Source organism: Drosophila elegans, unplaced genomic scaffold (assembly GCF_018152505.1).
Source record: "Drosophila elegans isolate 14027-0461.03 unplaced genomic scaffold, ASM1815250v1 contig_257, whole genome shotgun sequence".
Classification (NCBI taxonomy): Eukaryota; Metazoa; Arthropoda; class Insecta; order Diptera; family Drosophilidae; genus Drosophila; species Drosophila elegans.
In genome coordinates this window covers 465,674-483,464 of record NW_024545631.1, presented here as the reverse complement: position 1 = coordinate 483,464, position 17,791 = coordinate 465,674, and positions in this window count along the sequence as shown.

The following is a 17,791-nucleotide window of genomic DNA, read 5'->3' as shown; positions in this document are numbered from 1 at the left end:
CTCCTCTCTCTTTGGACCCTTCCAATTTCCAATTGTTCCTTGTCATTATTGAAAACGATTTCGTAGGGAATGCTCAAAAATAGAAAAAAAAAAACATTTACAATCTGTCGCAAAAATAAGTCCTTCAAATTTGGATGGCGGACTTATAGCCCAGTCCCACAGAGCCCATCCAAACGAAACGGTGGGGATTTTTGATGAATAATTGACTGGAGCTCCCACAGATCAACCTTCCACCATCCACCGTCCATCAAAAATTACAACGGCGTATGCAGAATTTTTTTAGGGGGTCTTTCACTCTATTAAACTGTTTTAGAAGTACTTTTTTCGGCTCTTATATTATTTTATTGCTACGGATTAGTTGATAAATTGTTACAATTGTTTACATAATGGCTACAATCTCCTAGGGGAGCGATAACCTCCAAAGCCCCCCGTCAAGGTATAACCGGAAAATTTTTGGCACGGCAAAACCTTACGGACCATCTTTGAAAAAGATGGGTGCTAGTGCTCTGTCGGACAAAAATGATTAATTATTGTAAGGAAAACCTCGACATTGATAAATAGCTTTATTTACAACAAAGGAACAAAGCCAAAGTTTGTAAAATGTTATGGGCAAAAAATTTATCTTTTACCAAATTTTGAGCCATTACCGACCACTCAACAACTCAAATAACAGTTTTAACATGAAAATTTGCTTGCATATGACAATATTATAATATAGACATCTGTCTATATTATAGCTTGTTGTAAGAGGTGATTCACGATTTTTGAAGCAATCACTATATCGGACTAAACTCATTTTATTCTTCCCACGCAGTCCATCCCTGATCTTCTGTAGGGATTTTTGAAAAATGTGAAGCCCGATATGTTCGCTATTGCTTCTTCTCCTGTTTCTTTTTCTTGTGAACTTAGAACAAATCGGGCGACTAAATCTCTGAATTGCTGACAGTTCAACAAACAGCTGTTTCATCGAAAAGCCGTTACAGCTCCTGTTTGCAAATTGTCTTGGCTTGGTTTGTCTAAGCATTTGCTTGAATGCTACGAAATGACGTGGGTAGCGTAGAGGCAAAACTTGTCGCACAAAGCATGACAAATAATTTGGCGGACTTCCGTATGCATGGCGTGCTGTACATGGAGGGAGGAAACCTTTGAACTCTGTTCAACCAGCCCTGCTTTTCATTGCATCTCACGCATTGCGCATTGAGAGTATGGAGGAGACCTTAAGCTCCAATTGCGATGATCTCACTAGTGCTACTCAGTCTTCTCTCACCTCTGATAACAATGATGCGGATGTTTTTGAAGGTGGTTCTGCGGCACTGGAGAGCTTTCGCTCGTTAATGTATATCTTGGCTCTCTTTATTAGATATAAGTTTATGTAATTTATTTACATATTTCTTAATTATTTCCTGGTGCTACAAGGATTTCCTTAAAATTAACTAAAACAAGCAAAATGTATAGATCCCTACTTAACTTAACATATCAGATTATGAAATTTTATAGTCAACAAGTTGAGTTAATCGCTTACATCTAACATTTAATACATAATTTTGGTATTTTAAATTTAATTTATTTGATTATTTTAATTGGTACTTTGTGATTTTAAAAAGGTAAATAAATTCTAAGTTGCGTTGTGCTTGTGATCGTTTTGTGGCGTTGTGGCAGTTCGTTCCACAACCGAATAGTGTGAATAAAGAATTGACGGTCTGGGGATGCCAGCTTAGTTAAATTGATCACATATGTAAGTTAACTGTGGCCAGCAAAACCAAAGTTGTTGACCACAGTTTACGTAAACATCGCGCCGGCCAAACTGCTGACACAGCGTCTGGCCGGATGCTCGTGCATAGCCGGCAAGCACTGCCCATTGGAGTGGCCGTTATGAAGTTCAATTATGTTAGCTTTAAGTTTTAGTTCTGATTCGACTTTCGAATAATAAAGAGCCATCGCTCGTAAACCTAACTCCGACCAACAGTCGTTAACTGCGTATAATTTATTCACTGTCTGAGTCCATAGATCAGCAGGTAAGAGGGGCAGACACCCCTCCAACGTAATCATCCTAATTCAGCATTGGGACACCTTCGGCCAGCCGGCCAGCAATCAACAGCGGACATACCGTTCGCCTGAGAGGAAGGAAAGGAACTTCCTGATACCGACGGCGACTCATCACCCACCGGATCAACAACAAAACTAATTGGCGCTCAACTAGCGGTAACAGATTACCCGACCGAATAAAACTAAAGCTTGGAAATTAAAAGTGACGGCGGCTCGGGAAAAACGTAGCTGCAAAACGGCACAAAATTCACAAAACATGTAAGTGGGCCCTTCGGCCAAAACTTTTATGTCTTCAATCAAAGTTATCTATATAATTCGGACCACTGTCTCAAGAAAAACAATTAATTCTGCCCATTTAATTCTTGTAACAACAAAAAAAAAAAAAAGAAAAATCGAATAAATAAATAAACGAGTGCGAAGTGAATTTTTAAAAAATCTCAGTATTTAGAATTTTATAATTTACAATTTGACAGCAGCAGTTAAGTTAAAAGGAAATACGACCCCCAAAGTCTTGGGTTTCTGTGCAGTTGAATTCAACTGCCCATGAGTGATCCGTTTCTCCAATATAGGAACAGAAAACAATACTCAAGCGACTCAGAATCCGAGAGTATAGGGCAAGTCCACGCCTCAACCCCAAAACGCAAGCCCCCCGTCCCTCCTACAGACGTCATGGAGGTCCGTTATACAGGCAGCGGTTAATAATGCCCTAACAGAACAGGCCGTTCAGAGCCACATAAGAGAGCAGGGGTTAAGACAACAAATCGAGGAGTTGGCTGGCAGGGTGGCAGCAATAAATACTTCACCAGCAACGGCCGCAGAAATAAAAACATACACGGCTATTCAAATAGATGATAATATACAATGTAGCGAACCTTTAGATGCTGTAAAATGCTTGCCCGAATTTGCGGGTGCACAGGAAACATACGTCTCCTGGCGACAGGCGGCCACGACCGCTTACTATATTTTCAGATGGTATGATGGTAGCTCGCGCCACTACCAGGCAGTTATCATCATTAGAAGTAAGATTAGGGGCCCTGCCGACGCCGTGCTGTCCTCATTCGGCACGGTACTAAATTTCGACGCGATAATAAGTCGTCTTGACTACACGTTCAGTGACAAGCGACCAATGCATGTAATTGAACAAGAGCTGGGAACCCTAAGACAGGGTGGCATGACCCTTCTACAGTATTACGATGATTGACAAATAAAGTCAATATGTCGTACGACACGTCAATGGCAACAATTTTGTGTGCCAAATTCCGCGAGGACGCTTTACGCGTGTTCATTTCAGGCCTCCAGCGAAACCTCACGGATTTGCTCTTCTCGGCAAAGCCGAAAGACATGCCATCGGCTTTGGCCCTGGCACAAGAAGTGGAATCGAACCACGAAAGGTATATTTTCGCAACTGCGTTTGCAAGAAGACAGGAGGACAAAGATCGTCGGCAAAATCCAAAGCCACAAGATCGTCAACAGGACAAGCCCTTCCCGCAGCCTAATCAGCGGTAAAAACCCGCACTTTAGCAAACCACATAAGGCCCAAGTGCATTCTGCACCGCAAAATAATACTCCGGAGCCAATAGTTGTTGACTCATCCATTTCTAAAATTGTACAACCGACCCAAGCACAGGCTTACCAAAACGGGAGACCGGCTCCGTCCGGCCGTTCAGGCCCTATTAAAAGACAAAGAGTTAATCATGTCGCTCAAAGCGGCGAGCAGGCCGACAAAAATTATTCTAGCGCAGCCTCCAGTGCAGCGGCAAAAATTGATGACGATGCCATTGAAGATTATGATTCGGATGCCATCAATTTTTTAGGGGAAAATCCCTGCTACCCGTCCTCAGACGAAGAGAAGCGGGGCTTCCATGAAATTCCTCATAGACACGGGCGCGTCTAAAAACTTACAAGGGGCTAAAAGGCGTCCGCCCGGTAGAAGCCCCTTTCAATATTCATTCAATCCATGGCGCAACACAAATAACACAGAAATGCCTTGTCTCAATTTTCAATATAAAAGCAACATTCTTTATTCTATCGGACCTATCAACGTTCGATGGAATAATCGGTCTCGACCTGTTAGCACAGGCTGGGGCATCGCTTTGCTTAAAATCTGAGAGTCTTAAATGTGGTACGGAAGTCGAAGAAATTTCCTTCCATACCTGTGCTGATGTCAATTTTACTAGCGTAGATTGCTCTGATGCACCCCTTGTAATCAAAGATGCCTTTATAAAAATGCTTAAAAACAGAAAAAGGGCATTTGCAGACCCCAATGAGGCACTACCATATAACACTTCGGTAGTAGCCACAATACGAACAATGGATGAAGATCCTATTTATGCAAAACTGCATCCGTACCCCATGGGGGCGGCCGATTTTGTTAACAAGGAAATCCAAAATCTATTGGGCAACGGCATAATCCAAAAACCAGTGTCTCCGTACAACAACCCAATATGGGTAGTGGACAAGAAGGGCACTGATGAAATGGGCAACAAAAACATGCGACTAGTAATTGACTTTCGCAAGCTAAATGAAAGAACGGTACCTGACAAGTACCCCATGCCAAATATCTCCATGATATTGGGAAACCTAGGCAAGGCCAAATATTTTACAACTTTGGACCTTAAGTCAGGATACCACCAGATCATGCTCGCAGAGTGTGATCGCGAAAAAACTTCCTTTTCGGTAAACGGAGGGAAATATGAATTTCGCAGACTCCCTTTTGGTCTGAAAAATGCTGCCAGCATTTTTCAAAGGACAATCGACGACATTTTGCGAGAGCAAATCGGCAAATTTTGTCCCGTATACGTGAAGAAATGAAGAATCACATGTCACACACGTAGATTGGGTTCTAAAGAACCCCTACGAAGCAAACATGAGGGTATCTGTAGAAAAATCACGCCTCTTTAAAAAGGCGTAAGCTTCTTCGGATTCATAGTCACCAGCAATGGTGCAACAACTGACCCAGAGAAGGTCAAAGCCATTAAAGACTTCCCGGAACCATAATCCGTGTTTGAAGTCAGATCATTCCTTGGCCTGGCGAGCTACTACAGATGTTTCATAAAGGACTTTGCAGCAATAGCAAGACCCATTTCGGACATCTTGAAAGGGGAAAACGAAACGGTTAGTAGACATAGGTCACGGAACATTTTGGTCCAGTTCTCTGAGGCGCAGCAACAAGCGTTTCAGAAGCTGCGAAATATCTTGGCATCTGAAGACGTCATGCTAAGATACCCCGATTTTAAAAAAGCATTTGATCTAACGACAGATGCATCGGCCTATGGCATTGGCGCGGTATTGTCCCAAGAGGGTCGTCCTATCACAATGATCTCAAGGACATTGAAGGACAGGGAAAGAAATTTGCTACAAATGAAAGGGAATTGTTAGCTATTATTTGGGCATTAGCCAAATTACGGCACTATCTGTACGCAGTAAAAGTCATAAATATCTTTACTGATCATCAGCCCTTGACCTTTGCGGTCTCGGAGTCAAATCCGAACGCTAAAATCAAGAGGTGGAAGGCGCGCATCGATGAGTCAGGTGCGCGTATTTTTTATAAGTCTGGCAAAGAGAACTTGGTCGCGGACGCGCTGTCCACACAACAACTCAATGCCATGGATGAGCAGGAAGCTGAATCATGCATAGCCACGATACACAGCGAACTCTCCCTGACCCACACCATTGATTCTACGGACAAAGCACTGAATTGCTTCCAGAACCAATTGGTTCTCGAAGAGGCGCGCTCCCCATTGAAACGCAGCTTCATACTGTTTGGGAACAAAAGGCGTCACTTAGTTAGCTTCTCTTGCAAAGAATCATTGCTCAGAGAAATCGTAGATATTATCGTTCCTAATGGCGTAAACGCCATCCATTGTGACCTACACACGTTGGCCATGGTACAGGACCAGCTGGTTCGACAATTTCCAGCAACAAAATTCTGGCACTGCAAAAACCGAGTAACAGACATTTTTGCAGTTGATGAGAGGCGAGAAATTATCACAGCTGAGCATAATAGGGCCCATAGATCGGCCCAGGAAAATGTGAAGCAAGTGCTCTCCGAGTACTACTTCCCGAAGATGGCAAAATTGGCCAGTGAAATCGTCTAAAACTGCAAGACATGCGCGAGAGCCAAATATGACAGACATTAAAAAAAACAGGAGCTGGGTGAGACACCGATCCCCTCTCATATAGGAGAAATATTGCACATAGACATATACTCCACCGACAGGAAATATTTTCTCACTTGCATCGCCAAATTTTCAACATTTGCTGTCGCGCAACACGTCCACTCAAGGACCATTGAGGATCTTTAGCCAGCTTTACTTCAGCTGATGAATTATTTTCCAAAAGCTAGAGTAATCTATTGCGACAACGAACCATCGTTGAAGTCGCAGACAATCTCAACCTTGCTCAATAAGCATTTTGGCGTTAGCATTGCAAATGCACCGCCTCTACATAGTGTTTCAAACGGGCAGGTAGAGCGGTTCCATAGTACCCTATCGGAACTCAGTCGATGTTTAAAAATCGACACCGGAATAACCGACACCGTGGAAATAATTCTATTAGCCACTACCAGGTACTACAAATCAATCCACACGGTCATTGACAAAAGACCAGCTGATGTTGTGCAGGCGAACTCGGACGACTTACAAACAGAAGTCCGGGAAAAGATAAAAAACGCACGGGACTCGCTAAGAAACAGGGAGAACGCGACTCGGCAGAATAGGGTCTTCGAAGTTGGAGAAAAAGTTTTCGTAAAGTCCAACAAAAGACTAGGAAATAAACTCACACCCTTGTGTGAGGAAAGAGCTGTAGAAGTGGACCTGGGGACCACGGTCCTCATTAAGGGGAGGGTGGTCCACAAGGACAATCTTAAATAGTACAATCAGATAATGTCCTTCTTTAACCGTTTTTTATTACACTTTTAAGCCACTTGGCGCAAATTCGTACTAGCCATAAGTTTCATAGCCACCGGCATGCCTTTTAGTTAAAGTTTATTTATATGGTGGTGGGATACCTCTCGATGAACAAAAAAAATAGCTAAAGTTCAATTCCACAGGTTCGGACTCATACCTTATTTTTTCCTATCCTTGGCGTCGGCTCACATAACTGATTATTCCCAGGCTAAGTATATCCCCATCGTTGACGGCCAAATACTAGTGTGGGAAGAGTTCGCGTTTGTCACTCACACAGCGAACCTCTCGGAGTATGCGCGCGTAGTGGAAGAAACAGACAACATGATAAACATGTTTCCACTATCCCACATGAAAAAGCTTCTAAGCCTAGATACCGCCCACCTCCAGGACTTGTTGGAGTCGTTGGGCATTCATCATCGAGTAGCTAGGAGTTTAGATTTCTTAGGGTCAGCGCTAAAGGTCGTAGCAGGGACACCAGACGCCGGTGATTTAGAGAAAATTAGATTCACCGAAATGAAGTTAGTTGAGTCAAGCAATAGGCAAATTCAAATAAACACTAAAATTCAAAATCAAATTAATCAGCTAACATCGACCGTTAATCAAATTCTGAGATCCGCCAAAAATTCACAAGTAGACACTGGACACCTATATGAGACACTACTTGCTAGAAACAGAATGTTGATGATGGAATTACAGAATTTAATGCTTGCAATAAACCTTGCCAAAATTAATATTGTTAGTCCGAACATTTTAGACCACGAAGACTTAAAATCAGTTTGGCTTGAGGAACCCACCAACACTCCCATAGGGGATCTTTTGTCCGTTTCGTCCGTGAAGGTTCTGCAGTCCGTGAAGGTTCTGCATGGCACTCACCTTATCACCTTCGATAAACAGGCCATGATAAATGAAACCCTCTTCGTCAATCACGCTAACGCCCAGAAGAGAACTCCAGGGGCGGCCAGCTGCTCCCCGGTTGTTGCTTTGGTCTTACTTACCAGCGACTTAGTAGGGAAAAAAGATCTGCCATCCAAATAAAAAAAGTGATTGCAGATTTAGGATCGACCGGCCGTAACTTAAAAGGGGGAGTAGTTAACTGTGGCCAGCAAAACCAAAGTTTTTGACCACAGTTTACGTAAACATCGCGCCGGCCAAACTGCTGACACAGCGTCTGGCCGGATGCTCGTGCATAGCCGGCAAGCACTGCCCATTGGAGTGGCCGCTATGAAGTTCAATTATGTTAGCTTTAAGTTTTAGTTCTGATTCGACTTTCGAATAATAACTCCGACCAACAGTCGTTAACTGCGTATAATTTATTCACTGTCTGAGTCCATAGATCAGCAGGTAAGAGGGGCAGTCACCCCTCCAACGTAATCATCCTAATTCAGTATTGGGACACCTTCGGCCAGCCGGCCAGCAATCAACAGCGGACATATCGTTCGCCTGAGAGGAAGAAAAGGAACTTCCTGATACCGACGGCGACTCATCACCCACCGGATCAACAACAAAACTAACTAACAGCGGACATACCGTTCGCCTGAGAGGAAGAAAAGGAACTTCCTGATACCGACGGCGACTCATCACCCACCGGATCAACAACAAAACATATTTGTACATATGTAGGTTATTTTTTGTTTTTTAATTCCTTTACTTTTACTGAGGTTGCGTACCTAAAATGTCATCATTAAATCAATGCAGGATAATAAAGAAGGTTCCACCGCTATTAGCATTGTAAAAATACGAGCAAATAATTAAAGCCTGAAAGTAGTTCATATAAATGCACAGGGCCTATTGAAGAAAGTCGATGAGTTTACGTGTATGTTTAAACAGTCTAAAGTTGATGTTATATGCGTTTCTGAAACATGATTTATGTATGTCTGATATGAATGACCTGCTGGCAGCTTGTGATGGTTAAGTCTTACACCGTTCTGATCGCGATTGTCATGCTGGGGGTGTAGCCATATATGTTAATAGTAAACTTAAATGTAAAGAAAAATATATACATCAAAGACAGTGCAATAGAAATATAGATTCAGAGAGGTGGACAGCAAATTTCAAAGCAACAAAGCACTTATTGGCTGTATATGCCCACCAAATCGGTAAATAGACTATGCGCCTTTACTGGACTTTATAAGTGAGTTATCAGTTGCCACGTGGGTATTAATATTGCTGGCGACTTCAATAGTAATCTTCTTAGCGAAAGTCGGCTTTTTGATAGTTTTGCAGCAACTGGACTGAATGAGTTTAATATCACGACTCCGACGGATTTTAGTAATTCCTGTGATACTCTTGACATATTTATTTTTCAGTGACATTAGAAATCTTCTATTGCATGTTAATGCACCAGTATTTTCAAAAGATGACCTAATTTTTTTAACATATGGCATAAGACTTGACTAAATCGAAGGATCGTTTACTTATAGGGACTATTAAGGGATTGAAAATAATGAACTTTAGAATGAATACAGTGCTTGTGACTGGTTTCCTATTTGTCAAAGCCCTTATGTTGAATGTCAACTTAATTTACTTAACAATAACTTGTAATATATGTTGAATATGTGTCAGCTTAAAAGAAAAATGTTAAGACCTAAACAAAACCATAGTAACGAACGAATATACGATGAAGCTGATTACAGCTGGGACATTTCGGTTTCAAATTTCCACTTTGATCATCTTCAATGCCATTATTTTTTAAGAAATTATTTTCGACAATTTTATCCCAACACACGGTCATTGACAAAAGACCAGCTGATGTTGTGCAGGCGAACTCGGACGACTTACAAACAGAAGTCCGGGAAAAGATAAAAAACGCACAGGACGCGCTAAGAAACAGGGAGAACGCGACTCGGCAGAATAGGGTCTTCGAAGTTGGAGAAAAAGTTTTCGTAAAGTCCAACAAAAGACTAGGAAATAAACTCACACCCTTGTGTGAGGAAAGAGCTGTAGAAGTGGACCTGGGGACCACGGTCCTCATTAAGGGGAGGGTGGTCCACAAGGACAATCTTAAATAGTACAATTAGATAATGTCCTTCTTTAACCGTTTTTTATTACACTTTTAAGCCACTTGGCGCAAATTCGTACTAGCCATAAGTTTCATAGCCACCGGCATGCCTTTTAGTTAATGTTTATTTATATGGTGGTGGGATACCTCTCGATGAACAAAAAAAATAGCTAAAGTTCAATTCCACAGGTTCGGACTCATACCTTATTTTTTCCTATCCTTGGCGTCGGCTCACATAACTGATTATTCCCAGGCTAAGTATATCCCCATCGTTGACGGCCAAATACTAGTGTGGGAAGAGTTCGCGTTTGTCACTCACACAGCGAACCTCCCGGAGTGTGCGCGCGTGGTGGAAGAAACAGACAACATGATAAACATGTTTCCACTATCCCACATGAAAAAGCTTCTAAGCCTAGATACCGCCCACCTCCAGGACTTGTTGGAGTCGTTGGGCATTCATCATCGAGTAGCTAGGAGTTTAGATTTCTTAGGGTCAGCGCTAAAGGTCGTAGCAGGGACACCAGACGCCGGTGATTTAGAGAAAATTAGATTCACCGAAATGAAGTTAGTTGAGTCAAGCAATAGGCAAATTAAAATTAACACTAAAATTCAAAATCAAATTAATCAGCTAACATCGACCGTTAATCAAATTCTGAGATCCGCCAAAAATTCACAAGTAGACACTGGACACCTATATGAGACACTACTTGCTAGAAACAGAATGTTGATGATGGAATTACAGAATTTAATGCTTGCAATAAACCTTGCCAAAATTAATATTGTTAGTCCGAACATTTTAGACCACGAAGACTTAAAATCAGTTTGGCTTGAGGAACCCACCAACACTCCCATAGGGGATCTTTTGTCCGTTTCGTCCGTGAAGGTTCTGCAGTCCGTTAACGTTTTACATTTTATCATAAAATTTCCTAAAATAAAATTAGCATGCAAAAAGATAACTATTTTTCCAGTAGCTCATAGTGAGACAATGCTGCAGATAACAGACAACATTATAGCGGAATGCGGCGGAGAAATTCACGCCATTAAAATTGCTCCGTGTCACCGGGAGCCACATTCTGCCGTTTGGCAGAGAGTTCATGCGCCAAAGAACTGCATGCTGGTGGGATGGCGCATTGCCGAACACAACAGAGCGACCTGCACCCAATCACATACGTGGACGAAGGGATCGTAATCATCAACGACAGGTCTGCCAATGTTCGAGTGGACAATGGGACAGAAGTCTGGACACATGGCACTCACCTTTTCACCTTCGATAAACAGGCCATGATAAATGAAACCCTCTTCGTCAATCACGCTAACGCCCAGAAGAGAACTCCAGGGGCAGCCAGCTCCCCCCTGTTGAACATCACTGCCAACCAAGATGTTCTCAGCCTCCCGTATCTTCACCGCTTGAGTGAACGAAACTTGGAGTTTATCAAGGAGTTCCGAGACGAAATTGACGACAACCAAATGTATCTCGCAGCAATTATTGTAGGAACAATATGCTGTGCGCTCATCTGCATTAGTCTTACTTACCAGCGACTTAGTAGGGCAAAAAGATCTGCCATCCAAATAAAAGAAGTGATTGCAGATTTAGGATCGACCGAGTGCGGCCTTAACTTAAAAGAGGGAGTAGTTAACTGTGGCCAGCAAAACCAAAGTTGTTGACCACAGTTTACGTAAACATCGCGCCGGCCAAACTGCTGACACAGCGTCTGGCCGGATGCTCGTGCCGGCAAGCACTGCCCATTGAAGTGGCCGCTATGAAGTTCAATTATGTTAGCTTTAAGTTTTAGTTCTGATTCGACTTTCGAATAATAAAGAGCCATCGCTCGTAAACCTAACTCCGACCAACAGTCGTTAACTGCGTATAATTTATTCACTGTCTGAGTCCATAGCTCAGCAGGTAAGAGGGGCAGTCACCCCTCCAACGTAATCATCCTAATTCAACAGCGGACATATCGTTCGCCTGAGAGGAAGAAAAGGAACTTCCTGATACCGACGGCGACTCTTCACCCACCGGATCAACAACAAAACTAACTAACAGCGGACATACCGTTCGCCTGAGAGGAAGAAAAGGAACTTCCTGATACCGACGGGGACTCATCACCCACCGGATCAACAACAAAACATATTTGTAAAAATACGAGCAAATAATTAAAGCCTGAAAGTAGTTCATATAAATGCACAGGGCCTATTGAAGAAAGTCGATGAGTTTACGTGTATGTTTAAACAGTCTAAAGTTGATGTTATATGCGTTTCTGAAACATGATTTATGTATGTCTGATATGAATGACCTGATGGCAGCTTGTGATGGTTAAGTCTTACACCGTTCTGATCGCGATTGTCATGCTGGGGGTGTAGCCATATATGTTAATAGTTAACTTAAATGTAAAGACAAATATATACATCAAAGACAGTGCAATAGAAATATATTCTATTCTGAGAGGTGGACAGCAAATTTCAAAGCAACAATGCACTTATTGGCTGTATATGCCCACCAAATCGGTTAATAGACTATGCGCCTTTAGTTGACTTTATAAGTGAGTTATCAGTTGCCACGTGGGTATTAATATTGCTGGCGACTTCAATAGTAATCTTCTTAGCGAAAGTCGGCTTTTTGATAGTTTTGCAGCAACTGGACTGAATGAGTTTAATATCACGACTCCGACGGATTTTAGTAATTCCTGTGATACTCTTGACATATTTATTTTTCAGTGACATTAGAAAACTTCTATTGCATGTTAATGCACCAGTATTTTCAAAACATGACCTAATTTTTTGACATATGGCATAAGACTTGACTAAATCGAAGGATCGTTTACTTATAGGGACTATTAAGGGATTGAAAACAATGAACTTTAGAATGAATACAGTGCTTGTGACTGGTTTCCTATTTGTCAAAGCCCTTATGTTGAATGTCAACTTAATTTACTTAACAATAACTTGTAATATATGTTGAATATGTGTCAGCTTAAAAGAAAATTGTTAAGACCTAAACAAAATCATAGTAACGAACAAATATACGATGAAGCTGATTATAGGTGGGACATTTCGGTTTCAAATTTCCACTTTGATCATCTTCAATGCCATGATTTTTTAAGAAATTATTTTCGACAATTGTATCCCAACACACGGTCATTGACAAAAGACCAGCTGATGTTGTGCAGGCGAACTCAGACGACTTACAAACAGAAGTCCGGGAAAAGATAAAAAACGCACAGGACGCGCTAAGAAACAGGGAGAACGCGACTCGGCAGAATAGGGTCTTCGAAGTTGGAGAAAAAGTTTTCGTAAAGTCCAACAAAAGACTAGGAAATAAACTCACACCCTTGTGTGAGGAAAGAGCTGTAGAAGCGGACCTGGGGACCACGGTCCTGATTAAGGGGAGGGTGGTCCACAAGGACAATCTTAAATAGTACAATCAGATAATGTCCTTTAACCGTTTTTTATTACACTTTTAAGCCACTTGGCGCAAATTCGTACTAGCCATAAGTTTCATAGCCACCGGCATGCCTTTTAGTTGAAGTTTATTTATATGGTGGTGGGATACCTCTCGATGAACAAAAAAAATAGCTAAAGTTCAATTCCACAGGTTCGGACTCATACCTTATTTTTTCCTATCCTTGGCGTCGGCTCACATAACTGATTATTCCCAGGCTAAGTATATCCCCATCGTTGACGGCCAAATACTAGTGTGGGAAGAGTTCGCGTTTGTCACTCACACAGCGAACCTCCCGGAGTGTGCGCGCGTGGTGGAAGAAACAGACAACATGATAAACATGTTTCCACTATCCCACATGAAAAAGCTTCTAAGCGTAGATACCGCCCACCTCCAGGACTTGTTGGAGTCGTTGGGCATTCATCATCGAGTAGCTAGGAGTTTAGATTTCTTAGGGTCAGCGCTAAAAGTCGTAGCAGGGACACCAGACGCCGGTGATTTAGAGAAAATCAGATTCACCGAAATGAAGTTAGTTGAGTCAAGCAATAGGCAAATTAAAATTAACACTAAAATTCAAAATCAAATTAATCAGCTAACATCGACCGTTAATCAAATTCTGAGATCCGCCAAAAATTCACAAGTAGACACTGGACACCTATATGAGACACTACTTGCTAGAAACAGAATGTTGATGATGGAATTACAGAATTTAATGCTTGCAATAAACCTTGCCAAAATTAATATTGTTAGTCCGAACATTTTAGACCACGAAGACTTAAAATCAGTTTGGCTTGAGGAACCCACCAACACTCCCATAGGGGATCTTTTGTCCGTTTCGTCCGTGAAGGTTCTGCAGTCCGTTAACGTTTTACATTTTATCATAAAATTGCCTAAAATAAAATTAGCATGCAAAAAGATAACTATTTTTCCAGTAGCTCATAGTGAGACAATGCTGCAGATAACAGACAACATTATAGCGGAATGCGGCGGAGAAATTCACGCCATTAAAATTGCTCCGTGTCACCGGGAGCCACATTCTGCCGTTTGGTAGAGAGTTCATGCGCCAAAGAACTGCATGCTGGTGGGATGGCGCATTGCCGAACACAACAGAGCGACCTGCACCCAATCACATACGTGGACGAAGGGATCGTAATCATCAACGACAGGTCTGCCAATGTTCGAGTGGACAATGGGACAGAAGTCTGGACACATGGCACTCACCTTTTCACCTTCGATAAACAGGCCATGATAAATGAAACCCTCTTCGTCAATCACGCTAACGCCCAGAAGAGAACTCCAGGGGCAGCCAGCTCCCCCCTGTTGAACATCACTGCCAACCAAGATGTTCTCAGCCTCCCGTACCTTCACCGCTTGAGTGAACGAAACTTGGAGTTTATCAAGGAGTTCCGAGACGAAATTGACGACAACCAAATGTATCTCGCAGCAATTATTGTAGGAACAATATGCTGTGCGCTCATCTGCATTAGTCTTACTTACCAGCGACTTAGTAGGGCAAAAAGATCTGCCATCCAAATAAAAGAAGTGATTGCAGATTTAGGATCGACCGAGTGCGGCCTTAACTTAAAAGAGGGAGTAGTTAACTGTGGCCAGCAAAACCAAAGTTGTTGACCACAGTTTACGTAAACATCGCGCCGACATACCGTTCGCCTGAGAGGAAGAAAAGGAACTTCCTGATACCGACGGCGACTCATCACCCACCGGATCAACAACAAAACTAACTAACAGTGGACATACCGTTCGCCTGAGAGAAGAAAAGGAACTTCCTGATACCGACGGCGACTCATCACCCACCGGATCAACAACAAAACATATTTGTACACATGTAGGTTATTTTTTGTTTTTTAATTCCTTTACTTTTACTGAGGTTGCGTACTTAAAATGTCATCATTAAATCAATGCAGGATAATAAAGAAGGTTCCACCGCTATTAGCATTGTAAAAATACGAGCAAATAATTAAAGCCTGAAAGTAGTTCATATAAATGCACAGAGCTTATTGAAGAAAATCGATGAGTTTACGTGTATGTTTAAACAGTCTAAAGTTGATGTTATATGCGTTTCTGAAACATGATTTATGTATGTCTGATATGAATAACCTGCTGGCAGCTTGTGATGGTTAAGTCTTACACCATTCTGATCGCGATTGTCATGCTGGGGGTGTAGCCATATATGTTAATAGTAAACTTAAATGTAAAAACAAATATATACATCAAAGACAGTGCAATAGAAAATATAGATTCTGAGAGGTGGACAGCAAATTTTAAAGCAACAAAGCACTTATTGGCTGTATATGCCCACCAAATCGGTTAATAGACTATGCGCCTTTAGTTGTTTTTTAAGTTATAAGTGAGTTAACAGTTGCCACGTGGGTATTAATATTGCTGGCGACTTCAATAGTAATCTTCTTAGCGAAAGTCGGCTTTTGGATAGTTTTGCAGCAATTGGACTGAATGATTTTAATACCACGACTCCGACGGATTTATGTAATTCCTGTGATACTCTTGACATATTTATTTTTTAGTGACATTAGAAAACTTCGATTGCATGTTAATGCACCAGTATTTTCAAAACATGACCTGATTTTTTTAACATATGGCATAAGACTTGACTAAATCGAAGGATTGTTTACTTATAGGGACTATTAAGGAATTGAAAACAATGAACTTTAGAATGAATACAGTGCTTGTGACTGGTTTCCTATTTATCAAAGCCCTTATGTTGAATGTCAACTTAATTTACTTAACAATAACTTGTAATATATGTTGAATATGTGTCTGCTTAAAAAAAATTGTTCAGACCTAAACAAAACCATAGTAACGAACGAATATACGATGAAGCTGATTACAGCTGGGACATTTCGGTTTCAAATTTCCACTTTGATCATCTTCAATGCCATTATTTTTTAAGAAATTATTTTCGACAATTTTATCCCAACATAAGCCGCAGTGATTTACATGATTACATGGTCGCAGCAACACAGATTTAGGCTTCAATAGGCACACATTACATGGGTTTATTTGGACAATAGCAGTATCCGACAACTGACTTAAATTGTAACCGTCTGAGGAAATAGATGATATTGAAGAATTAATCTCAGCCAAATTAGTTTCCGTGTCATCCACACTGTCAAAGATATCCTGCTTCTGAAGAGGATCGTTTAGCGAAACCGTGCGAGTTAAAAATCCCTGAATATATATTTCTCCGTTCTCAAACAACTCCATTGCATCCATGATTTTTTGAGCAAGATTCTGAAAAAAACAATTTTTCTTAGGTATAATTATCTCTTCATAGAATACTATCTTCTTACACGTAACTGTTTTGATATTGGTTGATTTCCAACACCTCTGTTTTGGAACAGAAGGGCGAATTCGGGGGTTTTCTCAATTTCTGCATCAATTTAACATTGTACAAATTTAAAAAAATGCCCTTTTCCATTATAATATACCAAAAAACTAAGAAAAACGCAAATTTATAAGTAATAGCTTATAATACAGAACCAACCTTTTTAAGCCACTGTTTCTCGAAATATGTTAAAAATGGAGAAAACATCTTCTAATCTAAAGATTGTGTTTGGCATTTCAGCATATTAAAAGCTTCGACTATTTTTTTTAGTCGAATGAGAAAGAGCACATATGCATGTTTATTGCATTTTATCATTTTTTCGAATCCGGAGGGTTTTTTGCATTTTTTTTTTTGCATGCTTGTGTAAAATAAAACCAACAAGCAAATAAGTTCATTGAGGCATGCAATTTTTAAGCTTTTAAGCAACAAATGCAATCAATATACATAAACAAGTGCTGGTAGCACAGCTCAGTTTTTCGCGTTATTAATACGAATATTAACGACGTTATCTAAAGCAATGCAAAAAAAAAATATTATCTATTTATATTATTTATATGACCTCAATTTCCTCCTCACCTTTTATATATCTTTATCAAAGAGAAAATTTAAGAAAGGAATAATTAAATTTTACTATCGAATTTTACTAAAAATACAAAAATATATAAGTGTGTAATACATTTTCTATATAAATGTATATTGTGCAACCAACTTTATCTACATAGTAGGTACATACACAAATATGCATGCAAGTTATATAACACATTACTTAGGGGCCCTTGCCCAATTTATAAACAACTTTGAGCCAAGAGCTTTTTTTCATTCTTTAAACAAAGCCTCCAATTGATTCCCACCCAGATCAGTTTCATACTCTCAGCTTCAAACGGATTCTGTCAACATCCAAGTCGATATTGTAAACACCAGAGCCCCAAAAAGGGAGACCCAAGTCCGCTAACGTAAACATCGATTTCCAGCAGAATTTTAATTCTGCAAAATTTCAATTTCAATTTTAATTGACTAATTTCATCATCCTATTTTCCGAC